This window comes from Jaculus jaculus, chromosome 2, assembly GCF_020740685.1.
Source record: "Jaculus jaculus isolate mJacJac1 chromosome 2, mJacJac1.mat.Y.cur, whole genome shotgun sequence".
Lineage (NCBI taxonomy): Eukaryota > Metazoa > Chordata > Mammalia > Rodentia > Dipodidae > Jaculus > Jaculus jaculus.
Window position 1 is genome coordinate 27,052,912 of NC_059103.1, and position 25,872 is coordinate 27,078,783.

General features: G+C 41.1%; 1 pseudogene; it reads right to left on the bottom strand.

Moving 5' to 3' along the window:
• Positions 1-11,810: 11,810 nt before the first annotated feature.
• LOC101597030 lies at positions 11,811-12,211 on the bottom strand (annotated as a pseudogene).
• Positions 12,212-25,872: the final 13,661 nt, after the last annotated feature.

Here is a 25,872-nt window from a genome sequence, read left to right on the forward strand (position 1 = left end):
GTCTGTTGTTCTCCACTGTGTTCACAGAGGCAGGATCTTTCAGCTGAACCCAGAGCTTGCTGACTGGACTACTCTTCATAGCTAGCTTGTCCCAGGGATCTCCTATCTCCCACTTTCTGTGCAGGGATTATAGACAGGTGGCCACATCCACCTGATGTTTATGTGGGTGCTAGAGAGCAAAACTCTTGCAAGCACATTATCCCCTGGGCCATTTCCCAGCCTCGGTATTTGTTTTTATAACAACTTCTACTATGCATAACCCGATAAGAAGTACAGTCACTCAGCACTGCTTACTAGCTCCACAGTGGCTCTGAGCCCTCTAGTGCATTGTTAATATGAGAAATGACCAACAGAATAAGACCTATCAAATGGTCATATGGCAACAGTAAAAGATTGCTACTATGCAGTTTCATTGAAATCCTTTCTCCATATAACTAGGTATATATTATGGTTCCCATATTATAGATGAAGAAGAAACTGAGGCTTAAGAATCTTTTTTTTTTTTTTCATTTACTGTATGAGTAACTTGCTTATTGGTTCAATTCCCCTCATGTTATCCTGTTATATTCCCTCTTCCCCACCTCCATTCAACTAAGGACCTTCCTCAGAGGATTGTTGGTATTCACTATGGGGTGATGAATGCATAATTCAGTCTCTAGGGCAATGCCTCAGGATTCTCCTTCCCACCTTGTTGCTCTTGCAGTCTTGTTTTCCTCTCTTTCACACTATTCTCTGAGCCCTGGCAGGTGTGTTATAAGTCTGCTTTAGTGTTGAGCTCTCAGCAACCTCTGGATTTCTGCTTTGATGAGTTCTGACTGTCCTCATCCACTGTCATCACCCTGGAGCAGGCTGTCAGAGCAGCCCTCGTGTTTAAGTTTCTCTTCCTCTGTGGTGTCCCCTGGGCCCTGGCAAATACATGTGCTAGAGGTGGCTTGTTTCATGCTAGGCAGTCGGCCATCCTTGACATGTTGACGGATCTTGGTTCTCCCTGGTTAATGCTGTCTTCTGTAAAAACAAAACAAAAAAACAGATTCTCCAAGAGTGAGAGCAGCATGGATTAAAGGGGATAAGCATGGTTAAATGAGAGGCATTTTGATGGGTATAACCACTCTTCTTGGCCAAAAACTAGTGGGATCTTCTCTGTAGAGTCTATGATCATTGTATCCATAGGATTCTGACTTAGTTCTCAGTACCAGACATGAGTTCTCTCCCACTGAATGGGCCTCTTACTCTAACCAGAGAGCACTTGATTACCCGCATAGGCCTGTACATCTTGTCCAGTTGGTTGATCCTGTAGCTTGCAGGAGAGGCTTAAGCATCATTAACTGAGCTGCGTGTGGTAGTGCACACCTTTAATCCCAGCACTCAAGAAGTAGAGGTAGGATTATTGCCATGAGTTCGAGGCCAGCCTGAGAATACAGAGTGAATTTCAGGTCATCAGTCTGTACTAGAGTGGGACCCTACCTTGAAAAAGGAAAAAAAGAAAGAAAGAAAAGAAAAAAAAAACAGAAAAGAAAAAAGAATCTTTAACTGCCCACTACAGGCAAGCCTATTGTGCACCACACCATACACATACACGTACCCATACACACACATACATGCACACACACACATACACATACATACATACACAAGCAACAAAAAAGAACAAATTCAGTTTTGGGCTTTTTTTTTTTTTTTTTTTGGTCTGGTCTGTGGTGGATATCCAGGAAAATCTTCACAAATTGTGAAGTTTTTCCCTTGAAAATCCTGAGGTTGTATATTAAAAGGTCAGACCTCTTTCCTCTGGATCATCAGGATGCATTGTTTATACTCTGAACACCTGGTACTTAACCTAAACAGCCTTGTGATTTCACCAGATGTACACAGTTTATATTTCTTCATGTAAGCACTTTAAACGTTGAACCTTAACATTGAGCCTAAAGTAAGTACTCAAAAAAAAAAAAAAAAAAGAACCCATTCAAAATTTTCCTGTGAGCAACATAAAATGCGTTCGTTTGATTCTGAGTCTGGCTCTCCACACTCTTCACTCAGCCATGCTGGACATTCCAAAATGTCGTGAACCCCATTACCACCTCATGCTAGGCACTTACTTTTCTTCCTTCCCTTATTTCAGCCTCCCATTCCCTGGGCTCTTCTTCCTTGAACCTTGGTTCTGTTCACCAGTCTTTAAAATCTACCTCTGGACTTGTTAACTTCATTATCACATGTGATGTCAAAAAAAGGAATTTAATCATTATTCTTATCTGATTCTTGGCATTCTATCTTGGAATAGTCAATATCTATTGTATGTAACTTGAACCAATATCAAATTGTGTCTCCTTCAGCAACACTCTGGCCTGAAAGACTAACACTACCTGTGTCTGACCACCCTTACTACTGCCAGAAAACACAGCTCTATACATTGTTCTGAAAACTTATAGCATATAAAATTCTCCAGCCATGGAGTGCTGGATAAATTGGCCAACAGGTACCTCAGACATCAAAGACATCAAAGGATGTTGATAAGAATGCTTCAGAAAGCCTTGCCACATTGAGCTGAAAGGGACACAAGAAAATATGACAAAACATATAATAGCAGCATCCTTTTTGGAGTTCAGACACAAATACCCCACCTCTAACACAGTCAGATGCACACAGTAACAATACTGTCTATTAACTTTACTTTGAGAGCTGTGGAAGGGAACAAATGAGACAGTAAGTGTGAAAGATCTTTGCTGATCATAAATGTCACTTGGATAAAAGATACAGCCATTCTCTCCCATCCCATTTTCTTTCCACAGTTTCAATTACCTATCTATCTGTCCTCCAGGTCCACACTGAGGACATGCACAGTCCGTGTGAGTGACTCCCGTTGTTGCTACAACCCCAGAGTTCTGGGTTGGCCCTGTTGTTGCCTCATCTTCTGACACAGTCATCTCTCTCCTAGCATCGTAGGATGTGAGGGGCAAGCTAAGTCAGGTACTCAGCAGCTCTAACTGCTTCTGTGGAGTCTGACTTCCTAGATCCCTAGAACTGACCTCCCGTAGCTCCCAGGGTACTAAACTCACCTCCAAGAAGTACAGGACAACTGGGCCCTGTCGATTTGACTTCCCTGAGGCTAATGTTGAAGGAAAATCTGCTATAAATTGTGTACAAACTTCCTTCTTCCTGGTGACATGCTTCAAGTCACATCTTGGCTGACTCCCATGTGATGGCACAGCCAGCTAAGTCTCGGTGAGAAGCTAGGCCAGTTGGGAAATGTAGCTCCTGGGATTCACTTTCCTTCCTCCACTTCCTCATTTCTCTTCCCTGGGATCACACTCTTGAAGGGAACATTGGCACTGTGCTTTGCCTTGGCTTCCAAGTTCTGTTGAACCTCCACTGAAATAGCTTACCAATACAGAGGCTTCTTGCCACTCTGAGCCTCAGTTTTGGTAGTGCTACAGTGTTTCTGAGCAGTTTCCCATAAAGAAGAATCTTTATTGCCAAACAACACTTTCTTGTTATTACACACACAGTGATTTGGTGGCGAAATCAAAAGTCACACCTACGAATAAACAGTTTTTGAAAAGCTATGCTGGTTAATATTCAAATGCAAACTATAAACTGTATGCATGTTTGCCATGCTGCCTGTGAAAGCAGCTTAGTGGCAAAAAGCATGCCTGGGAAGCATGGGCATTGGTGTCTGAAAGGTTCCTGCTCTAATGTTTCATATTCCAGAACACGTAGAAATGTAGCTATTCACTTTTTTTTTTTTTTTTTTTAGCATTCTCACAGAACCCATTATGTTCTTAAGGATAAAATCAGGAGCTGGGAATATTGCTCAGTGGTTAAAGGCACTTGTTTGCAAAGCCTGCTGGCCAGGTTTAAATCCAAAGCCACATACATAAACCAGGTACAGAAAGTGGTGCAAGTGTCTTGTGTTCATTTGTAGTGGCAACAGGTCATAATATGTGGGCATATGCATACACACAGGGGTAAATAAATGAATAAGAGATTTAAAAAATATTTATTTATTTATTGGCAAGCAGAAGAATACAGAGCAAGAGAGAGCTAAACAAAGGGTGTGTAAGTATATAGTGACACTGCAAATGTATCCGTTTCTGGCTTCATGTAGGTATTTGGAAATCAAACCCTGGTCATGAGGCTTTATAGGTAGGCACATATTCCCAGCCCAAATGTTTTTTGTTTGTTTGTTTGTTTTAAAAAAGAAAGAACTAGAAGGGAAAAGAATATCATGACATGGCACCCAGGTCTTTATGAGTGTGGGAACCAAGAGAATTGTTGTTGGGGACACAGTCAAATCTCAACAGGTACAAAGGAGAAAATGTTCCACTTCATGAAACAGAGTAAACAAAAATGCAGAGAAACATGAAAAATGTGGATATGGCATGACTAAGTAGCCAAACCTCAGGCAGCTAGGCCCACGGATAATAGCTCAGGGTGGGATTCAGAACACGTTGGGGCCAAGGAGTTGTTAAGTAGAATCTAGTTTGAGAACTTGGGTAATGCACACAGCTCTGCTGATTTTTGTTAGGAGTAATTTACTGGAAACAACTGCAATTAAATTGGAAATTTGCATGGTTTGTGTTAATAGCTTGCAGAAGCTTAGATAATGAAAATGGAAAAATGGTCAATGAAGTGATTGTATCTCCAGTCAACACTGAGAAATTGAAGTGTGAGAGAGGTCCTAAGGATCCTCAGAGCATGTGTAAAAGCTCATCACACGTGTGTACTAGCAGGGAGGAGGAACTTGATGTGACAAGGCCATGGCTATGAATGACTTTAAAGCCCAGTTTTCTTTGTTGTACCTTACTTGGTGTTTTGACAAGACACAGAACATGACTCATATCAGAAGGCATTTCCAGTTCTTGTTTAGAAGTGTGCATTTGAACTTGCATATATTTGACTTTAGAAAATTAGTTTAGCCATTTCCACTTTCAATTAGTCATGTGATCTTTTTGTAGGATCTTTAAAACTATATCTATGATATGGCTAAATAGCAGTTGATTGAAATGTTAGGCTGTAACTTAACTTATAGTTATTCAATTCTGAACTGGGTAGGTCTGAGTGCACACCATGAGAAAGGACTTTGCTCATGTGTCTTTTTTAGAGAGGGGTTCACTGTTGTTGGACAAAGTCAGGCCTAAATAGACTACATGTACCATTTTCCTATAGAATGATATGAGGCTTTAAGAGTCAGAATAAAGATACTTGTGGGAAGGGGTAGCTGGGACAGATGAGGAAGAAGAAGAAGTAAAGACTCAGTTTGTGTACCTTCTCATTGCTCAGAGGAAACATCCTACCAGAAGCAGCTGATGGTAGGAGAGGGTTTATTTCAGGCGCACAGTTTTGAAGGAAGTTGCATCAAGGTGGTGAAGTCATGGCAGAGCAGAGGCTGGGCATCACATCTTGCCATAGTGCAGCAAGGGTGAGCTCCAGAAAGGAATTTTGGGCTCTCAAAGATCAAAGCTTGCCCCAGGTGACATACTTCCTTCAGCAAGCCTCCACCTCCCCAAATGTAGATCAAGTATTCAAAACACATGTGATTATGAGGGATTCTATACCAACACAGCACAAAGGTAAATCAGTGACCACCAAAGGGATATAGACAATGCACATATTGCTCATGGGAAATTTTTCTGAAGGTGTGATGAGTAATATTGAGTCTCAATTTGATTGGATCATGAATTCACTAACCCTGTCTGAGCAGAAAGGGCATTCCCAAGATGAATTAACTGAGTGGGGAAGATCTTCCTTCAAAGTCAGCAGTGCCTTCCTGCTGTGGGCCAGATATAGAGATCAGAAGGATAAGGCAGTACTACTTTTTTGCCCTCCTTTGCTTCTTGCTTGTGAGTGTCTTTCTGGTCCTGCCACTGCTGTTCTCCTTTGCTGACACCAGAACCCAGCTTGTTCAGCCTTCTAACATGGACTGAAGAGCAATAGCCTGTCAGGAATCCTGCAGGCCTTCAGTGCCAGATTGGGACGTCTGAGACATCCACCAGCCTGGTGGATTGAATTACTACCAGTCTCTTAGCCTCCCCAACCTTCAGACATATAATGTTGGACTACCCAGGCACTATTGTGTAAGCCAATATGATAGAATAAATAATAATAAATGTCCATACCTTCACCTGTTGGTTCTGTTCCTCTCTGACTAATCCAGAAGGCAAAGGGAATTATGCCACCGAGCACCTTCTTTACAAGTATGTCACCCAAAAGATGCCACCCAGGCAAAGCTGACACTCATCTTAATGATCAGGTTGGTAGGGACAAGGTTGCAGGGACAAAGGCATTCAATTGAATGGAATCTGACAATGTGACTTTGGGGCAGCTCACATTTTTCTATATCTGCTGATATAACCCCATTCTTCAGGAGTAACTGATTTGGAATCTGATGTCCAGATGGTGTTTAGAATATAGCGTCTCTTTCAGAGTGATGCCCAAATAAGTCAACTTGGATTTAAATATGCTTCTGATACCTGAATCAAATCAAGTCCTGGCTTTATTGCAAAATAGTAAATCTAGCTATTGGACCCAGGTGTCCTTCCAACATTAAACCTGAGGCTTGAGACGAGGAAGCAAGCTTATGTAGACTGAGGTGATGTTATGTATTAAAGTAGCCATTTAGGACAACCTTCTCTGCAAAGCTCACCTCCCCTCTCCTGCACAGGAAGGCCCTTCAAGTGGCTGTTCCCAACTGCCTGCCCACGGGAGACCAGCAGTGGCCCCTTACAGGTAGGACAAAAGCTAGGGAGTAAGAGCTAGAATTCAGAACTGGGAGTTTGCAAGTGAGGTTATAGTGAGGAAAGGAAGCTGAGCCCAAATGGCCTCTCTAGAACTCAGCAATCCTTGGGACAAGTCAAGAGTTGCTGGCCCAAATGTCTGGGGTCTGAGTAAGGCCAGACTAGAATAGAAGCCATATTTTGCACACTGCCCTGGCCATCCTCTGCCCAGCAAAGCAAGCCCCAAAGTCCTCAACAGTACATCTCTGCATGCTTGCAGAAACAGAAACAACTCTCACAGATTAAAACAACAAAGAATAAAGAGAGGAGAGTGCTGCTCTACAGTGTGGGCAGAAATCACCATGCATTTCACTGGCCTGGAATGCTTTCTTTTTTATTTTAATTTAATTGAGAACTTCATTATGTGAACATACTGTAATTGGATCATATTCCTATCTCTTTATCCCCTTTTTTCCCCTTCCTCCTCTCCTCCCTTGCCCCATTCTGCTAAGGACCCTCCTCTCTCAAGGTAGTCCTTCCTATGTTTTGTTGTCTCATTCCCTTTGTCCTCCTCCATTCTCTATGTCAAAATGTTGATGGGGTCAGAACAGGTCTTCTGGGGGTATCAGTGACCACCATAGGGTCATGAACATACCAGTCAGTTCATGTTGGGAGGGACGGTGCCACAAAGTACTCCTTCCCATCCTGTGGTTCTTACATTCTTAACGTCCTCCTTCCACAGTGTTCCCTGTCCCTCTTCTCTCTATCTCTCACTCTGCTTGCAAATGAATTTTTTTTTTCAAAAAAGAAACAAAGAAAGAAAATATCACGTGTAATCAGGATAGAATCTATGCCAGCACAGCACTTTGCAGAAAGCAGATTTCCATATTAAAGTGCTAGATGGACTTAAGGTGGAAGGGTGGACCTCAGGCAACTCAGATATGCACATGAAACTCACCATGACCCACATTTCCTCATCTTTTTCCTCACCCACTCCCTGCATTTGTTCACCAAGCTCTATTGACCTTCTCATCTTATTGCTTCACATGCATGTCTCTAGCCTTGGAAAATGATAGAAACTACTCTGGATGGAAGATCCTGAAGAAGATGGATTTTAGCAGCTGAACTTGGTCTTGATGCATTCTTTTCATTACTGGTATCTAATCTCACCCTCATCTCCTGTCTGCAATTCTCATTCTCTGGCTCTTCAATAAACTTCCATAAACCAATAGAGCCAAAAATTGCCTACAGAGATACTGTGGTTGTCCAAAAGACCTCACAACCAAGATGTTAAAAGCAGCAAATGAACTGGGCTGCCTGTAGGCCAGAATGTCTGTAACCTGAGTGTTACCCTGTTAGCACTCCTCTCTTATCCCTAAATCTAAACAGCATAGCCCATAAAAGCACATAACAATGTCATGTACAAAAGGAAACTGTTTATGAACAATCAGTAAACAAGATCATATAGTTATCCTTAACCTTTAAGCCTTGCTTAAATGTTAAGCTTTGCTTAATCTTTAAACCTTGTAAATGACAACCTCTGAGGAATACAATTTAGAAAGCCACAGGGTCATATATGTACACAGCCATTGTAATGACACTTAAGTCTCTCTCTCTCTCCCTCTCTCTCTCCCTCTCTCTCTGTTTCTGCCTGTACTCATTTCACTATGTTATTCCTGTATCGCCGTCTGTCTAAATAACTATGTTCCCATGTCTTGGGCCTGTTCACTGTGCTATTCCTGCATCACTCTCTGTTAACAACTAGGGAGATTCTTTTCTGCAGCATACTCAGGGTTCTGTCTTCACCTGGGTGGGCGTCCTCAAAAGGGAAGGGAACCCCCCAGACTTCCAGTCTTCTTCCCACACAGTTGTTGACCCTTTTCCTCGGTGGCAAACAAGCAAAAGCCTTCTCTACAGCTTATTCAGAACTTCTACCCACTCCCAGCACACACGGCAGTTCAAGGCTGTGCACAACTGAGACCTGACTTGCTTTGTGTCCTTCTCAATGCCACTTCTGCTTCCTCTGAGTACGCAGTGGCTTCCCTCGAAGTACTCATGTGAAAGATCAAAACTGCTCATGGAAAACAAGGAGAATTGGAGAGATTGTTCAGTGATTAAAGGTGCTTGGTTTGTAAAGCCTCCTGGCTCAGGTTCAATTTCCCAGTACTCATATAAAGCCAGATGCACAAAGTGGTACATGTATCTGGAGTTTGTTTGTAGCAGCAACAGGCTATGGTTCACCCATAGTCTCTCTTTGTACCTCAGAAATAAATAATTAAAAAGGGAGGAAAAATTAATTTTGGCAAGAAGTCCATTCTTTACTTCATCGTTGCTGATATCCAGTCATTTTAGTTTAACCTGAAATAACCAAAACTCTTGATTTTGCAAGGCAACAATAAAAACCTTTTTCTTTTTCTTTTCTTTTCTTTTCTTTTCTTTTTTTTTTGTTTTTATACAAAATCACCATGAGAGCTGGGGAAATGGCGCAGTAGATAAGAGCACTTACTGAGAGTCCACCTGAGCTCTATTCTCCAGGACCCATGTAAACAACCGAACATTGCTACAAACATATGTAAGCGCAGTCTTATGGAATTGGGAACCGAGATCGGAGAATAGTTGTGTGAAAACCTGCAGCTCTACACTTACAGAGACTCCCTCGGGAGGAAATGTGCAGAGGAGTAACAGAGGAAAGACACCCGATGCTCTCTTCTGGCTTGTGCATGCCTGCACTTACACATACATATACCACACACACACACACCTACCTTTTCACCACACATAGTGCACGTGTAAGAAAAGGTCAACGTGAAAGTAGAGTAGAAATTACTAGGGATTGGAAGATGTGTGTGTGGGGGGGTGTGATGGTCAATCCTCCTTGCCAACTTAGCTGGATTTTCAATCATGTACAAAACCCAGCTCAGTCTGGACATGTCTGTGAGGATGTCTGCGAAGAGTTTTAATGGAAAAGGGAAGCTCCACTCTGATTGTGGGCAGTACCGTGTATAGACTGGGGTCACTGACTGAATAAAATGCAGGCAGCGAGCTGAGAGCTAGCATGCTTCTCTTTCTGGCTCCTGGCCGCAGACGTGGCGTGACTGAGCTCCTCACACTCCCGCCACTCTGCCTTTCTTGGTGGACGGCAACACTTTTCAAACTGCGAGCTAAAATAAACCTACTTTCCTCAAACCCTTTTCTTAGGTAACAGAGAAGTTACTAGTATAAAAGTGAAGGAGGGCTGGAGAGATGGCTTAGTGGTTAAGAAACTTGCCTGCAAAGCCAAAGGACCCAGGTTTCATTCCCCGGTACCCATGAAAGCCATATGCACAAGGTGGAGAATGCGTCTTGGAGTTCCTCTACAGTGGCTAGAGACCCTGCTATGCCCATTCTCTCTCCGTTTATCTATCTGCCTCTTTCTCTGTCTCAAATAAATAAATAAATAAATAAAAATTTAAAAATGAATAGTGGAAGAGGGTGGGTGGGTATAATCCATGCACATGTGGAAATACCACAATGAATCCCATTAGTATGAATAATGAATATGTGTTAATAAAAATGGATTTTTGGCATTCTTGTGTGTGGTATGCATGAGTGTGTATATTCATGTTCATATGTATGTATGTGGTTACATGTTTGTGTGCACATATATGAAGGCCAGAGGTCAACATGGGGTGTCTATCTCAATCCCTCCCCACCTTATTTTTGGAGACAAGGTTTGTCACTGATTACAAGTCACCAGTTCAGCTAGACTACCTAGCCAGTAAGCATAAGGAATCTCCTAGCTCTGCCTCCCCACTCCAGGGATTGTAGGTGTACTCAGCTCTGTATGGGCACTGAGCATCTGAACTCAGGTCCTCACGCTTGCATGACAAGAATTTTACCCTCTCAGGCATCTCTCCAGCTTATGCCCTTGTTTACATCTTTCTTTTTTCATATATTTTTTGTTTACTTTTATTTATTTATTTATTTGAGAGCGAGGGACAAAAAGAGGCAGATATGTAGAGAGAGATAATGGGCATGCCAGAACCTCCAGCCATTGCAAACTAACTCCAGGTGCATGTGCCACATTGTGCATCTGGCTTAGGTGGGTCCTGGGGAATCAAGCCTCGAACTTGGGTCCTGAGTCTTCACAGGCAAGTGCTTAACCGCTAAGCCATCTCTCCAGCCCTTGTTTACATCTTTCTTATACTCAAATGAGCATACCTGTTGCTATAGAGATGGCTTAGCAGGTAAGGTTCTTGACTGTGAAGCCTAAGGACACATGTTCAACTCCCTAGATTCCACATAATGCAGACATATAAGGTGACCCATATGAAAGTTTGCACATGTGCACAACATGGTACACACATCTGGAGTTTGACTGCAGTGGCTAGACACCCTGGCTCACCAATTCTTTCCCTTCACTCCCCATAAAAAGCATGTTTGGTGACTTCGTTTTCTGGGGAAAAGTATAGATACATCTATTCATCCCAAAGACAGACCAAAGAAATTGTTGAATCCATCCAGCTTGGTGAATTAATGAGTTGATTGATGTCACTTACAGAAGTATGGGTGACTGAAAGGTACAAACCAGTAAGTCTCTTGGGCAATTTGCTGGCAGCTATGCCACTGAAGAGTCTCTCTCACAACATGGATAACTCATGAAACAGTACACCACTGAGGAGTCCCCTGGGTAATAAAGAGGCAGCTATATCAGGGAAGTCTCCTTCCACTCAGAGAATTTTCTCATTCATATAGCCTCAGAGAAGAAAGAGAACTTATCAACCTCTTGAGTCTTGTCAGTCTCCACATCCCCTCCACATGGGAATGGTAATAATCCTGACTTCAGGAGAATCTCACTCAGGAGATCAAAGTGATAGCAATATGGACTGGAAATATGGGCTCAGTAGTTAAAGGCACTTGCTTGCAAAGCTTGATAACCTGGGTTCAATTCCTCAGTACCCACATAAAGCTAGACGCACAAAGTGGTACATGAATCTGGTTCTGTTTGCAGTAGCTGGAGACACTGGCACATACACGTGCCCTCCCCCTCCCCTGTCTCTCAAATAAATAAATTAAAAAAATATTTTTGATTGTTTTTTTTTTAATGATGGGGGGAAAACACATCTAAAACTGAAGTTTCTGGAAGAACCACTTGCTCTTGCCCGTCTTAAATCCCTCCTCAAACTTGACCTTGGCCTCCAGTCTGGCTTTACATTTCAGAGCTGGGTCTCTGAAGATAAATCTGTTGAAAACAGTTTTGTCCAACGGGATATCCACAGCATATCCTGTGGGCATGAGGTGATTATAGTTATAAACCTTCACAAAAGATTTGATCTTTGATAAGTGGCTATTTTCTTTTAGCCCAAGGAAGCTGTCACTATGCTTGGAAAGTCGTCAATTCCAGCCACCAGAGCATGTCTGTAGGGTCTGTTGGAGGTGCCATCATCAATATTCTTCATGATGACCGCTCTGAGTCTAGAGTAGTGTCCAGCCAGGAACAACACCACTTCTCTGGCTTTCATGAACTTGCCCGCGTGAGTGTGTGTAGTTTTGTGAGGTAGGGGTTCACTCCAGCCGAGGCTGATCTGCAATTAGTCTAAGGGTAGCTTCGAACTCACAGCAATCCTCCTAACTCTGCCTGCCAAGTGCTAGAATTAAAGGCATGTACCACCATGCCCAACTAAAAATATTTTTTTAAATGATAGCAATGATCATTTTCAGCCCAGAGGAAACAGCTGCACGATGAAGCAGAGTGTTCACTGTCACATAAGTGACCCAAGGGATTCCACATTCCTCCTTTTCAATGTACCACCAAGAAGGTCTTAGACACTCCATCGTCACCCCTGGTTCTTTCAGCCATTCTTGGGCCCCAAGCTCACCATGTTTCAGGACTCAATGCCCTACCATTTCAAGTACTTTCTCATTTGGGGCAAGTACTCAAGAAATAACATCACTAACTTTAGAATATTCTACATGAAATTTTTACCTTACTATTAACACCATATCACTAGAGAAAAATCTAAAATGAGCTAGTTTTGTTTTTATGCCACTGTTTTCCATTGTTCCTAAACATGATCAACAAATTGCTAAATCATTGAAAACTGAGAACATAGTTGCCACCAGACTGAGCACTGTTCAAAAGTAAAATTATAAGCCTTGATAGAAAGAGAGAAACATGTGGTTCGAATAATTTATCAATGGCTTAAGGCCAATGCAAATGAGAATTTTAAAACTCGCATTTTCTCAGCAGTAGGAAAGCACTGAAACACAGTGTCCTCACACGGAACTTTTCAACCCCCCAGGGGCCGTGCAGTTCAGGCTAGACTGTGAAGTGGAATGAGGTCTCTCTATTTCCTTCTGCAGGTAGGTCTAGCCTAGGAGCCTAGAAGACATTAACAATAACTGAATAGATGGGCCTCCCCATTATGTGTTCCTCTCTGCTCGGGCCGGCAAAGCACAGCTGCATGGACCAACTTTGTGTAAAATATTTCTTAATCTCATTGTAGTGTTTCATCTGTCCTTCAGCAGGTGCTGAAACCTGGAAGTAGCCCATTAGGAGCTAAAGGGTCCTAACTGTATGTCCTTTTCTTTGGTGGCATAGATATGCTTATTAGCAATCATTTCTACCTTAAGGAATATGTTCATCTTTCCACAATGGATGTGGTCTTAGATATTGATCAGGGGTGAGCTAGCTATTCAGACTGCCGTCTCCCTATTCCTGTTTCTCACTCAAGGTAATTGTCAATGTGTTGTACGGTTTATCAGGCAGTCCAGATTCCTGGACTCCTTACTTGCTTCATGGTCTTTGGAGGTTGGATGTCTGGGCCAACCCTGTAGGCGGCACCTTTTATTCTGTTCAAGTTCAGGTCAGGTCAATGGATACAATCCTCTGCTGAGGAGGCTGGGTATGTGGTCTGACTGAATGCCCCAAACGCAGGCACACTTGGCCTTGAGAACACAGCAATATCCACGCCACATACTATTGTTTTAGAATGTCCGTTTTCAATATGCTAGCAATGTTTATTTTGGCAAATGGACCATGTGTAAGGGATTTACTCCAGTAAGGAAAAAGCTGTATGCTCTGAGTTTTGTTTTTTAATTCTATTTAATTCTTGTTTCCCAAGTCTCTAGCTTTCCATCAATACTTACCATCCCTGGAGATTCCCTTAGGATAGTTTTGTTTGTTTCCTTCTCTTAACTCAGCTCACAGCCAAGTTCAAATGTAATTCATGGTAGGAACAAAAGAAGAATGAATGCAAGAGAAAGTGAATTGTTGAGACTGGGCTAAATCTGCTCACATGGAAAGAAGGCAAATCATGGGGGACTCCTGCCAGATGTCATTAGGAAGAAACATAGGCCAGTGTTGTTTTCACTTATTTAAAAATGCAGAAGTCCAGGTAATTGGGTGAAATATCTTCATTTGGACACAGTGGCAACTAATTAAAACTATCTTTCACCCTATGAGCAAGCCAAGCAAAATATGTTGGATGGTGAAATTCGGCAAGAAGACTTCTATTTTGAAGAGTATGGTTCCTTTCCAGCTCATGAGCAAAGGCAAAAGTTCCAAAGAAACCAAAGTAGAGAGTCCCAGCTTTCCATGTGGCTGGAGAAGGGTGCCTCTTGCTTCCTCAAAGGGTGGGTTTTGGAAGTTCAAGGGAATTCATATCTGCCAAGATTATTTACACACGATTCTGTATGTTGAGCACTTGGTTATTATTTTTGCAAATGTTAAAAATACTATCTGTTTGTATAAAGACAAAGTTCTCTTTTTAACAGGAAAAATGAAAAGGTATTGTTAGATCGAACTTGAGTATTCCTCAGCAGGAAACCGATGATTCAGGACAAAAGAGGCCTGAGAATCCAACACATGGAAGGCTGAGGCAGGAAGATTGTCACAAGTTTGAAGCCAACATAAGTTACAGAATGAGAATGAGACTGGCATTCCCTGGAGAAAGTTCCCATCTCACTAAGCAAAAGGCCAGATCCCTACAATCTTTTTTAAGGAACAAATCCCCCTCCCAGCTCTCATTGAATAGGAGATTGGTATAAGTGGCCCTAAGGATCCCTGGCAACAGTGGGATTCTAGGACTACTGAGATAGGAGTTGCTAGGAGAAAAGATTATGTCCTGCTAAAAAATGTTTCAGTTTCGGGCCAGTTAAGATGGCGGCGTAGGTACCACGCCAAAGCAGCCTAGGGGAGAAAAAGACCAAAAGAACTCAGCAAAATACACACTTTTACTAAAAAGTGAGGTGTATAGGAAATTGAAGTGGCAGCGGAGAAGTAGAAGAGTTCCAGAGCACCCAGAGCCTGCACAGGCGGGAAAAGCAGCTCCGGCAACCGCCGCGACCGCGGCGCACCAGAAAGCCACCAGGCTCGGCTCCAGCTGCAGGAAAAGCCAGGTGCCGGAGCTTTCCCTCACACCGCGCTCTCCGCAACTCGGGAAACATGAGGGGAGAGCGGCAGCGAGCAACGGAGGAGCAGACCACGAGGTAGAAGAACGTGTGGAGCAGCGAGAGAACCAGAGCAGCTGAGGCTCCCTCCCGTCCCCCACTGCCTGAGCCCAGCTCCGGCGAACAGAGCAGCGGCCCGGGACCCGGCCACACCAACTTGGGTTGACAGCGGGACCCAAGCAGGAGCAGAGTTCGGCAGTAACATCAACGGCTCCAGCACCGGTAACAGCGGCCACAGCAGCGGCAGACCCAGGAGTGGCAGCAGCGGCAGACTTGGCAGCAGCAGCTTCAGGGGGAGCAGCGGCAGTGGACACAGCAACAGCTTCAGCAGCAGTAGTGGCTCCAGCAGTGGCAGCTACAGCAGCAGCAGAGGCAGCAGCAGCGGTGGGTCCAGCAGCAACACCTTCAGCAGCAGTGGCTACAGTCCCAGCAGGGGAAGCTTGAGCAGCAGCAGTTCCAGCAGCAGGGGTGCTGATCTGCAGTGCCACACTTGCCAGGCTCGGTTTGCCCCACAGGAAAAGCAAGTGCCCAGCTCCAGAAATCAGAACAGCAGCCCGACGACCCAAGCACCAACTTGACTGAGACCAAAATCATCCAAGGTAACTGGGATTGCAGCAGGGAAGGGTCTCACTTGGTCGCAAGCTGACTTGGATCCCTCAACAGACCAGAAATCTAAACCTCTTTGTTGATAGAGGATCTGGTCGTTATAATAACTACTCTTGCATACATACTCGGGGATGTTTTTGATTGAATGTGTACACTGTTTAGTTAAATTTTAGAACCTACCTGTATTTTATTCCATTCAGCCTGCTTGAATACTCCTATAGCAGGGAAACTCAACCCCTAAGAACATCTTTGTAGATACTCTGAGAGTCTTAACAGCCACACCTAACACCTTAAGGTCCTACCCTGAAAGTATATTACACCAAATCAATTGACACAGGTAAGAATACACAGCTAGCTAGAAAAGCCAAGCATTAACTTAACCCAAGATGCAAAAATACATACATTATAACACAAGAAACACTAAAAAGCAAGACGATATAAATCCACCTAAAAGTATTAATGCATCAGAAATGTCCTCCAGGGAGAAAGAGTTAGAGGAAATGCCTGAGAAAGAGTTCAAAAGAATGATTATAAATATGTTCAAAGAGGTCAAAGAACACATGAAAACAATCAAAGAAGAAATCAAAGAGGAAATCAAAGGAATCAAAGAAGATGCAGGACACCAATTTAATGAAATAAAGAAGGCAATACAAGACATAAATAAGGAAATAGAAATAATAAAGCAAAACCAGTCAGAATAACTAGCAATGAAGAACACAGTTAATGAAATAAAAAACTCTGTAGAAAATCTCACCAGTAGGATGGATGAGGGAGAGGACAGAATATCTAAGCTAGAAGACCAGGTGGCAGACCTAATGCAGTCCAACAAAGAGAAAGACAAACTTATAGAAAAGTATGAGTGGGAATTTCAAGATATTCGGGACACTATGAAAAGATCCAATATAAGAATTCAGGGCATAGTAGAAGGAGAAGAATTCCACTCCAGAGGCATAGTAGGCATGTTCAACAAAATCACAGAAGAAAATTTCCCCCAAATTGGGAAAGAGGTGCCAATGCAGATACAGGAAGCCTTTAGAACCCCAGCCAGACAAAACCCAGAAAGAACCTCTCCTCACCATATTATAATCAAATTTCCAAACACACACACCAAAGAAAAAATATTGAAATCAGTTAGAGAGAAAAATCAAGTTACCTACAAAAGCAAGCCCATCAGGATTACAGCAGATTATTCAACACAAACTTTTAAAGCCAGAAGGGCTTGGAGTGATATATTCCAAGTTCTGAAAGATAACAACTGTCAACCAAGGTTACTTTATCCTGCAAAGTTATCCATTCAAATAGATGGAGAAATAAAGACATTCCATGACAAAAGCAGGTTAAAGGAGTATTTGAAGACAAAACCAGCTCTACAGAAAATACTTGATAGAATCCTCCATGCTGAAGAAAAGGAAACGCACACATATAAGGAACCTAGAAAAAACAAGCTATACTCAAATACCAGTTAACAGAAGAGAGCACAGGTAGAACCAGTAACAGACACACACACACACACACAAAAATGGCAAACATAAATACACACCTTTCAATAATATCTCTTAATATCAACGGTCTCAATGCCCCAACGAAAAGACATAGATTTGCAGACTGGTTTAAAAAGCAGGATCCTACAATTTGTTGTCTCCAAGAAACTCACCTTTCTACAAAGGATAGACATTATCTTAGGGTGAAAGGTTGGAAGACGGTGTTTCAAGCAAATGGGCCTAGAAAACAAGCAGGGGTTGCTATCCTAATATCAGACAGGGTAAACTTTAGTCCGACGTTAGTCAAGAAAGATAAGGAAGGTCACTTTATATTGATTAAGGGCACACTCCAACAGGAGGACATTACAATCCTAAACATATATGCACCTAACATGGGGGCTCCCAAATTCGTCAAACAAACACTATTAGAACTAAGGTCACAGATAACACCAAACACAGTGGTGGTGGGTGACTTTAACACCCCACTCTCATCAATTGACAGGTCATCCAGGGAAAGAATAAACAGAGAGGCATCTGGACTAAATGAGGTCATAGAAGGAATGGACCTAACAGATATATACAGGACATTTCATCCAAAGGCTGTAGAATATACATTCTTTTCAGCAGCACATGGAACATTCTCTAAAATAGACCATATATTAGGACACAAAGCAAGTCTTAACAAATTCAGGAAAATTGAAATAATTCCTTGCATTCTATCTGACCACAATGGAATTAAACTACAAATCAGTAGCATAAAGGCTATAGAGCATACACAAAATCATGGAAACTAAACAATACACTACTAAATGATGAATGGGTCAATGAAGAAATCAAGAAGGAAATCAAAAAATTTATACAGTCAAATGATAATGAGAACACAACATACCAAAATCTCTGGGACACAATGAAGGCAGTTCTAAGAGGTAAATTTATAGCCTTAAGTGCCTATATTAAGAAAGTAGAAAGGTCGCAAGTAAACAACCTAATGCTTCGCCTTAAAGCCTTGGAAAAAGAAGAACAAGGCAAACCAAAAATCAGTAGACGGGAAGAAATAACAAAGATTAGGGCAGAAATTAATGAAATAGAAACAAAAAGAACAATCCAAAGAATTAATGAAACAAAGAGTTGGTTCTTTGAAAGGATAAACAAGATTGATAAACCCTTAGCAAATCTGACCAAAAGAAAGAGAGAAGAGACACAAATTAATAAAATCAGAGATGAACAAGGTAACATCACAACAGATTCCAGAGAAATTCAAAAAATCATAGGGACATACTATAAAAGCATATACTCCACAAAGTATAAAAATCTGAAAGAAATGGATGATTTCCTTGAAATATATGACCTACCTAAATTAAATCAAAATAAGATTAATCACTTAAATAGACCTATAACAAACATGGAGATCCGAACAGTTATCAATAATCTCCCAACTAAAAAAAGCCCATGCCCAGATGGATTCACTGCTGAATTTTACCAGACTTTTAAGGAAGAGCTATCACCATTGCTTCTTAAGCTTTTCCAGGAAACAGAAAAAGAAGGAATTCTACCAAACTCCTTCTATGAGGCCAGCATCACCCTGATACCAAAACCAGGCAAAGATAGAAAAAAAAAAGGATATTACAGACCAATCTCCCTCATGAACATTGATGCAAAAATTCTCAACAAAATATTGGCAAACAGAATACAAGAGTATATCAAAAAGATCATTCACCCTGACCAAGTAGGTTTTATCCCAGAGATGCAGGGATGGTTCAACATACGCAAATCTATAAATGTAATACATTACATAAATGGGTTGAAGGACAAAAATCACATGATCATCTCATTAGACGCAGAGAAAGCATTTGACAAAATCCAACATCCCTTCATGATAAAAGTCCTACAGAGACTGGGATTAGAAGGAACATATCTCAATATAATAAAGGCTATTTATGACAAGCCTACAGCCAACATATTACTAAATGGGGAAAAACTGGAAGCTTATCCACTAAAATCAGGAACAAGACAAGGGTGTCCACTGTCCCCACTTTTATTTAATATAGTTTTGCAAGTCTTAGCCATAACAATAAGGCAAGAGACACACATAAAAGGGATACAAATTGGAAAGGAAGAAATCAAATTATCATTATTTGCAGATGACATGATTCTATACATAAAGGACCCTAAAGACTCTACTAACAAGCTGTTAGAGCTGATCAATACCTACAGCAATGTCGCAGGATACAAAATAAATACACAGAAATCAGTAGCCTTCATATATGCTAACCACAAACACACAGAGGATGAAATCAGAGAATCACTCCCATTCACAATTGCATCAAAAAAAATAAAGTACCTTGGAATAAACCTAACCAAGGAAGTAAAGAATCTCTACAATGAGAACTTTAAAATACTCAAGCGAGAAATTGCAGAAGACACTAGAAAGTGGAGAAACATCCCTTGTTTCTGGATTGGAAGAATCAATATTGTGAAAATGGCAATCTTACCTAAAGCAATCTACACATTTAATGCAATCCCTATCAAAATAACAAAGGCTTTCTTCATGGAAATAGAAAAAAACAATCCAAAAATTCATTTGGAATCACAAAAAACCTCGAATATCTAAAATAATACTGAGTAACAAAAAAGAGGCTGGTCGTATCCCCATACCTGATTTTAACCAATACTACAGAGCCATAGTAAAAAAAACAGCATGGTACTGGCACAAAAACAGACATATAGATCAGTGGAACAGAATAGAGGACCCAGATGTAAGCCCAAGTAGCTATAGCCACCTGATATTTGATAAAAATGTCAAAAATACTCATTGGAGAAGAGACAGCCTCTTCAGCAAATGGTGTTTTGAAAACTGGATATATATCTGCAGAAGGATGAAAATAGATTCTTCTCTCTCGCCATGCACAAGAATTAAGTCCAAATGGATTAAAGACCTTAACATGAGACCGGAAACTCTGAAACTGCTAGAGGAAAAAGTAGGGGAAACCCTTCAACATATTGGTCTTGGCAAAGACTTTCTGAATACAACCCCAATTGCTCAGGCAATAAAACCACAGATTAACCACTGGGACCTAATGAAATTACAAAGATTTTGCACTGCAAAGGACACTGTGAAAAAAGCAAAGAGGCAAGCTACAGAATGGGAAAAAATCTTCGCCAGCTATATATCTGATAGATGATTAATATCTAGGATATACCAAGAACTCAAAAAGTTAAATAATAAGGAATCAAACAAGCCAATCAAAAAATGGGCTATGGATCTAAATAGAGATTTCTCAAAGTAAGAAATACGAATGGCATATAAGCATCTAAAAAAATGTTCTACGTCACTAGTCATCAAGGAAATGCAGATTAAAACTACATTGAGATTCCATCTCACTCCTGTCAGATTGGCCACCTTCATGAAAACAAATGATCATAAATATTGGTGGGGATGTGGAAAAAAAGGAACCCTTCTGCACTGCTGGTGGGAATGCAATCTGGTCCAGCCATTGTGGAAAACAGTGTGGAGGTTCCTAAAACAGCTAGAGATTGATCTACCATATGACCCAGCTATAGCACTACTAGGCATATGTCCAAAGACTCATCTCATTTCCTTAGAAGTACGTGCTCAACCATGTTTATTGCTGCTCAATTTATCATAGCTGGGAAATGGAACTAGCCTAGATGTCCCTCAACAGATGAGTTGATAATGAAGATGTGGCACATTTATACAATGGAGTTCTACTCAGCGGTAAAGAAAAATGAAGTTATGAAATTTGCAGAAAAATGGATGGAACTGGAAAGTATTATACTAAGTGAGGTAACCCAGGCCCAGAAAGCCAAGCGCCACATGTTCTCTCTCATATGTGGATCCTAGCTACAGATGACTGGGCTTCTGCGTGAGAATGAAAATACTTAGTAGCAGAGGCCAGTAAGTTAAAAAGGAGACATAAAGGGTAGAGAAAGGAAGGGAGGAGGATACTTAATAGGTTGTTATTGTACATATTTAATTACAATGATTGTAATGGGGAGGTAATATGATGGAGAATGGAATTTCAAATTGGAAAGTGTGGGGATGGGGAGGGAGGGAATTACCATGGGATATATTTTATAATCATGGAAAATATTAATAAAAATTAAAAAAAATGTTTCAAATTATAAGGGCATAGAAAAATATTCAAAGAAATTTAGAAACATTTAAGGGAAAGTGTGACTAAGAAGGAAGAAGAGGAAGAGCAGACAGGAATTAATAGTAACTTGAGATTAAAGATTGACAAATGTTTGCAATTCATAAAAGCAAAAGACTGTGTGTGTGTGTGTGTGTGTGTGTGTGTGTGTGTGTGTGTGTGTGTGATGTGGAAAAGGTGGTTTCTCAAAGTCTGTGCTATATATAAACCCATTTCCATGGCGGTCTTGCCATGTGCCCTTCCCAGCATGTCTCCTCTTGCCCTGCAGTCACATCTGTCAGCCTCACATGTTGTGCAGAGATCCGGTTTCCAGCCTCTGACACACGATCTGCACTCAGTAACAGATGTGGCACTGCATAAGTGTGCATGAGGGTACTGTGCATTTATTCAACAATATCACAAGCAGAAAGTCTGCACATTCTTTACATGTCACAGAGAAGCTCTGGTCTATGAAGTCTTTCCCTATGTTACAATTCCATTTGTGGAGTCTGCTCTCACTCAGGGATAGGACTCTAGTGTTGTACTTGGTGAATAGCCACTTTCCAGTGAATATCTCTGGAGGTGTTTTGTTTTTTTTTTTTCTATTTCCTAAACCATTCTACTTATATGGAAACAATATCTAAGCACATTTTCAAAGTTAGCATAGACCTAGACCATGGTGACATAAACCATCAATAAATAAAATGTAAGTGATAAATAGAGTTTTATTTATCATAAGTTTATTGTTTATTTTCTTTTCTTTTTCTTTCAATTTTATTAACATTTTCCATGATTATAAAATATATCCCATGGTAATTCAAGTTTGTTGTTTATTTTCATGAATTGACTGTGCATATCCATAGCTTTCAGTGTAATGTTTTTTAATATTTTATTTTTCTTTCTTTATTTATTTGACAGAAAGAGGGAGGGAGAGAGAGAGAATGGGCACACCATGGCCTTCAGCCACTGCAAATGAGCTCCAGATGCGTACACCCCCTTATGCATCTGGTGAATGTGGGTCCTGGGAAATCAAACCTGGGTCGTTTGGCTTTGTGGGCAAATGCCTTAACAGCTAAGCCATCCCTTCAGCCCCAGTGTGATGCTTTAATACATGCATACAATAGACAATGATCAAATCCAATTTTCACCCCCACCCCAACCTCTAGTAATCACTATTCTACATTTGGGTAGACACTTTTCTTTTTCACCTTCTACATGGGAATGAGAACACATAGCACATGTTTTTTTTTTTTTAATTTTTATTAACATTTTCCATGATTATAAAATATATCCCATGGTAATTCCCTCCCGCCCCATCCCCACAATTTCCCATTTGAAATTCCATTCTCCATCATATTACCTCCCCATTACAATCATTGTAATTACATACATACAATATCAACCTATTAAGTATCCTCCTCCCTTCCTTTCTCTACCCTTTATGTCTCCTTTTTAACTTACTGGCCTCTGCTACTAAGTATTTTCATTCTCACGCAGAAGCCCAGTCATCTGTAGCTAGGATCCACATATGAGAGAGAACATGTGGCGCTTGGCTTTCTGGGCCTGGGTTACCTCACTTAGTATAATACTTTCCAGTTCCATCCATTTTTCTGCAAATTTCATAACTTCATTTTTCTTTACCGCTGAGTAGAACTCCATTGTATAAATATGCCACATCTTCATTATCCACTCATCTGTTGGGGGACATCTAGGCTGGTTCCATTTCCCAGCTATGATAAATTGAGCAGCAATAAACATGGTTGAGCACGTACTTCTAAGGAAATGAGATGAGTCCTTTGGATATATGCCTAGGAGTGCTATAGCTGGGTCATATGGTAGATCAATCTCTAGCTGTTTTAGGAACCTCCACACTGTTTTCCACAATGGCTGGACCAGATTGCATTCCCACCAGCAGTGCAGAAGGATTCCTTTTTTTCCACATCCCCACCAACATTTTTGATCATTTGTTTTCATGATGGTGGCCAATCTGACAGGAGTGAGATGGAATCTCAATGTAGTTTTAATCTGCATTTCCCTGATGACTAGTGACGTAGAACATTTTTTTAGATGCTTATATGCCATTCGTATTTCTTCCTTTGAGAACTCTCTATTTAGCTCCATAGCCCATTTTTTGATTGGCTTGTTTGATTCCTTATTATTTAACTTTTTGAGTTCTTTGTATATCCTAGATATTAATCATCTATCAGATATATAGCTGGCGAAGATTTTTTCCCATTCTGTAGGTTGCCTCTTTGCTTTTTTCACTGTGTCCTTTGCAGTGCAAAAGCTTTGTAATTTCATGAGGCCCCAGTGGTTAATCTGTGGTTTTATTGCCTGAGCAATTGGGGTTGTATTCAGAAAGTCTTTGCCAAGACCAATATGTTGAAGGGTTTCCCTTACTTTTTCCTCTAGCAGTTTCAGAATTTCCGGTCTGGTGTTAAGGTCTTTAATCCATTTGGACTTAATTCTTGTGCCTGGCGAGAGAGAAGAATCTATTTTTATCTTTCTGCAGATATATATTCAGTTTTCAAAACACCATTTGCTGAAGAGGCTGTCTCTTCTCCAATAAGTATTTTTGACATTTTTATCGAATATCAGGTGGCTATAGCTACTTGGGCTTACATCTGGGTCCTCTATTCTGTTCCACTGATCTACATGTCTGTTTTTGTGCCAGTACCATGCTGTTTTTGTTACTATGGCTCTGTAGTATAGGTTAAAATCAGGTATGGTGATACCACCAGCCTCTTTTTTGTTGCTCAGTATTATTTTAGATATTCGAGGTTTTTTGTGATTCCAAAGGCACATGTTTTTCTGTGTCTAGCTTGCTTCATTTAATAATGTCCTCTGTTTCCACCCATTTTGGTGTAAGTGAAAATTTCACTCTTTTTTATTGCTGAATATATATATATATATATACATATACATACATACATATATATGTATGTATATATTTCATTTTCTTTATCCATTCATCTGTTGATGGGCATCTGTGTTGAGTCTATACCACAGTGAACAGAGTGGTTGTTAACCATTATCATATAAGTATGTCTTTGGTCTGATTTCATTTTTTTTGATATATACCCAAAGTGGGAACTGAATCATATGGTAGATGAACCTATGTTTTTAGCTTTTTGATAAATTCCCATACTGTTTTCCAACAATGGCTGTGCTAATTTACATTCTTCCCAGTTGTGCAGGCTTTAAACTTTAAAGTGGCTTCGGGTTACAGCAAAATTACAAAAAGCCTGACAGGAAAAGATGTCTGATAGGTATTCTCTGCCACCACACCTGCACAAATTCTTCTGTGATCAACATCCCACACCAAATAGAAACATTTTGATTTGAGTTAGTTAGAACTAATGATTCTACAAGGACATGTCATCAGCACCCAAAGCCTCAGGGTGCGGGCTTACTTACAAAGCATGGAGAGCCCCAAAGATCTGGCCCCTTCATCTGCTGCCCTCCCTATGCTTCATCTCCCTTGGGACCCATGTGATATCTTGCACAATTGCACGCAGCTGGAACAGGGGGCACCCGCGATCTCAGGTGGGGGTCTGATGACCTTCCCCACACCCTTCCTTCTAGGGAGGAATGTCAATAGCCCCATCTCGGGAATCTCTTGAATCTCTCATGTTGTCCCAGCTGCTTTTGATAAGGTTGGCAGTATTTCTGCACTGATTTCAATTTGGAGGAATTTGCCCTATAACAGCATTTAAAATAGTATTTTTACAGGCCTCCCATCAGCTCTCTGGATTCTTCTTTCCCACCCCATGTAACTCTTGATAACCACTGATATTTCACTTTCTTCATAATTTTTTCTATTCTAAATGTCATATAAATGTAGCTCAGTGGTAGAGGGCTTGCCTAGCATGGGCAAGACCCCAGGTTCCCCAGTGCCACAAACAAACAAGTGACTGAAATGTTATAGAGTTGGAACCCTGCAGTATGTGGTCTTTCCAGATTGGTGTCTGTCACTTAGTAATATGCATTTAAGTTTGCACCATGGTTTTGTGACATAGAGCTGATTTCTATCACTGAATATTATGCAGTATGTTCATTTACCTACTATGTTGGCTGCTTTCAAGTTGGCAATTACATATAAAGATGCAATGATTAAAATGGCTGTGAAGATCATTCATTTGGTAAAGGGCTTATTATTCAAGCATGAAGAACTGAGTTTAATCACCAGAACCTATGTTAAGAAAACAAAAGAGCCAAGCATGGTGGCACATGCTTGTAATCCCACCACTGAGGAGGCAAAGACAGGTGGACCCCTGGGCTTGCCAGCTAGCCAGTCTAGCCTAATTTGTGAGCAGCAAGCCAGTGAGAACCATGTCTCAGAGAAACGTGGATGACAAGTAAGAAATGATGCCCGAGGCTGTTCTCTGGCTTCCAAACACAAGCACACAAATGTGCACATGCATCTCCACCCCCCCCCCACGCTAAATGGAAGTCATTAGTTAGGGTTTATTTAATCTACTTTTTGTTTTTCATACA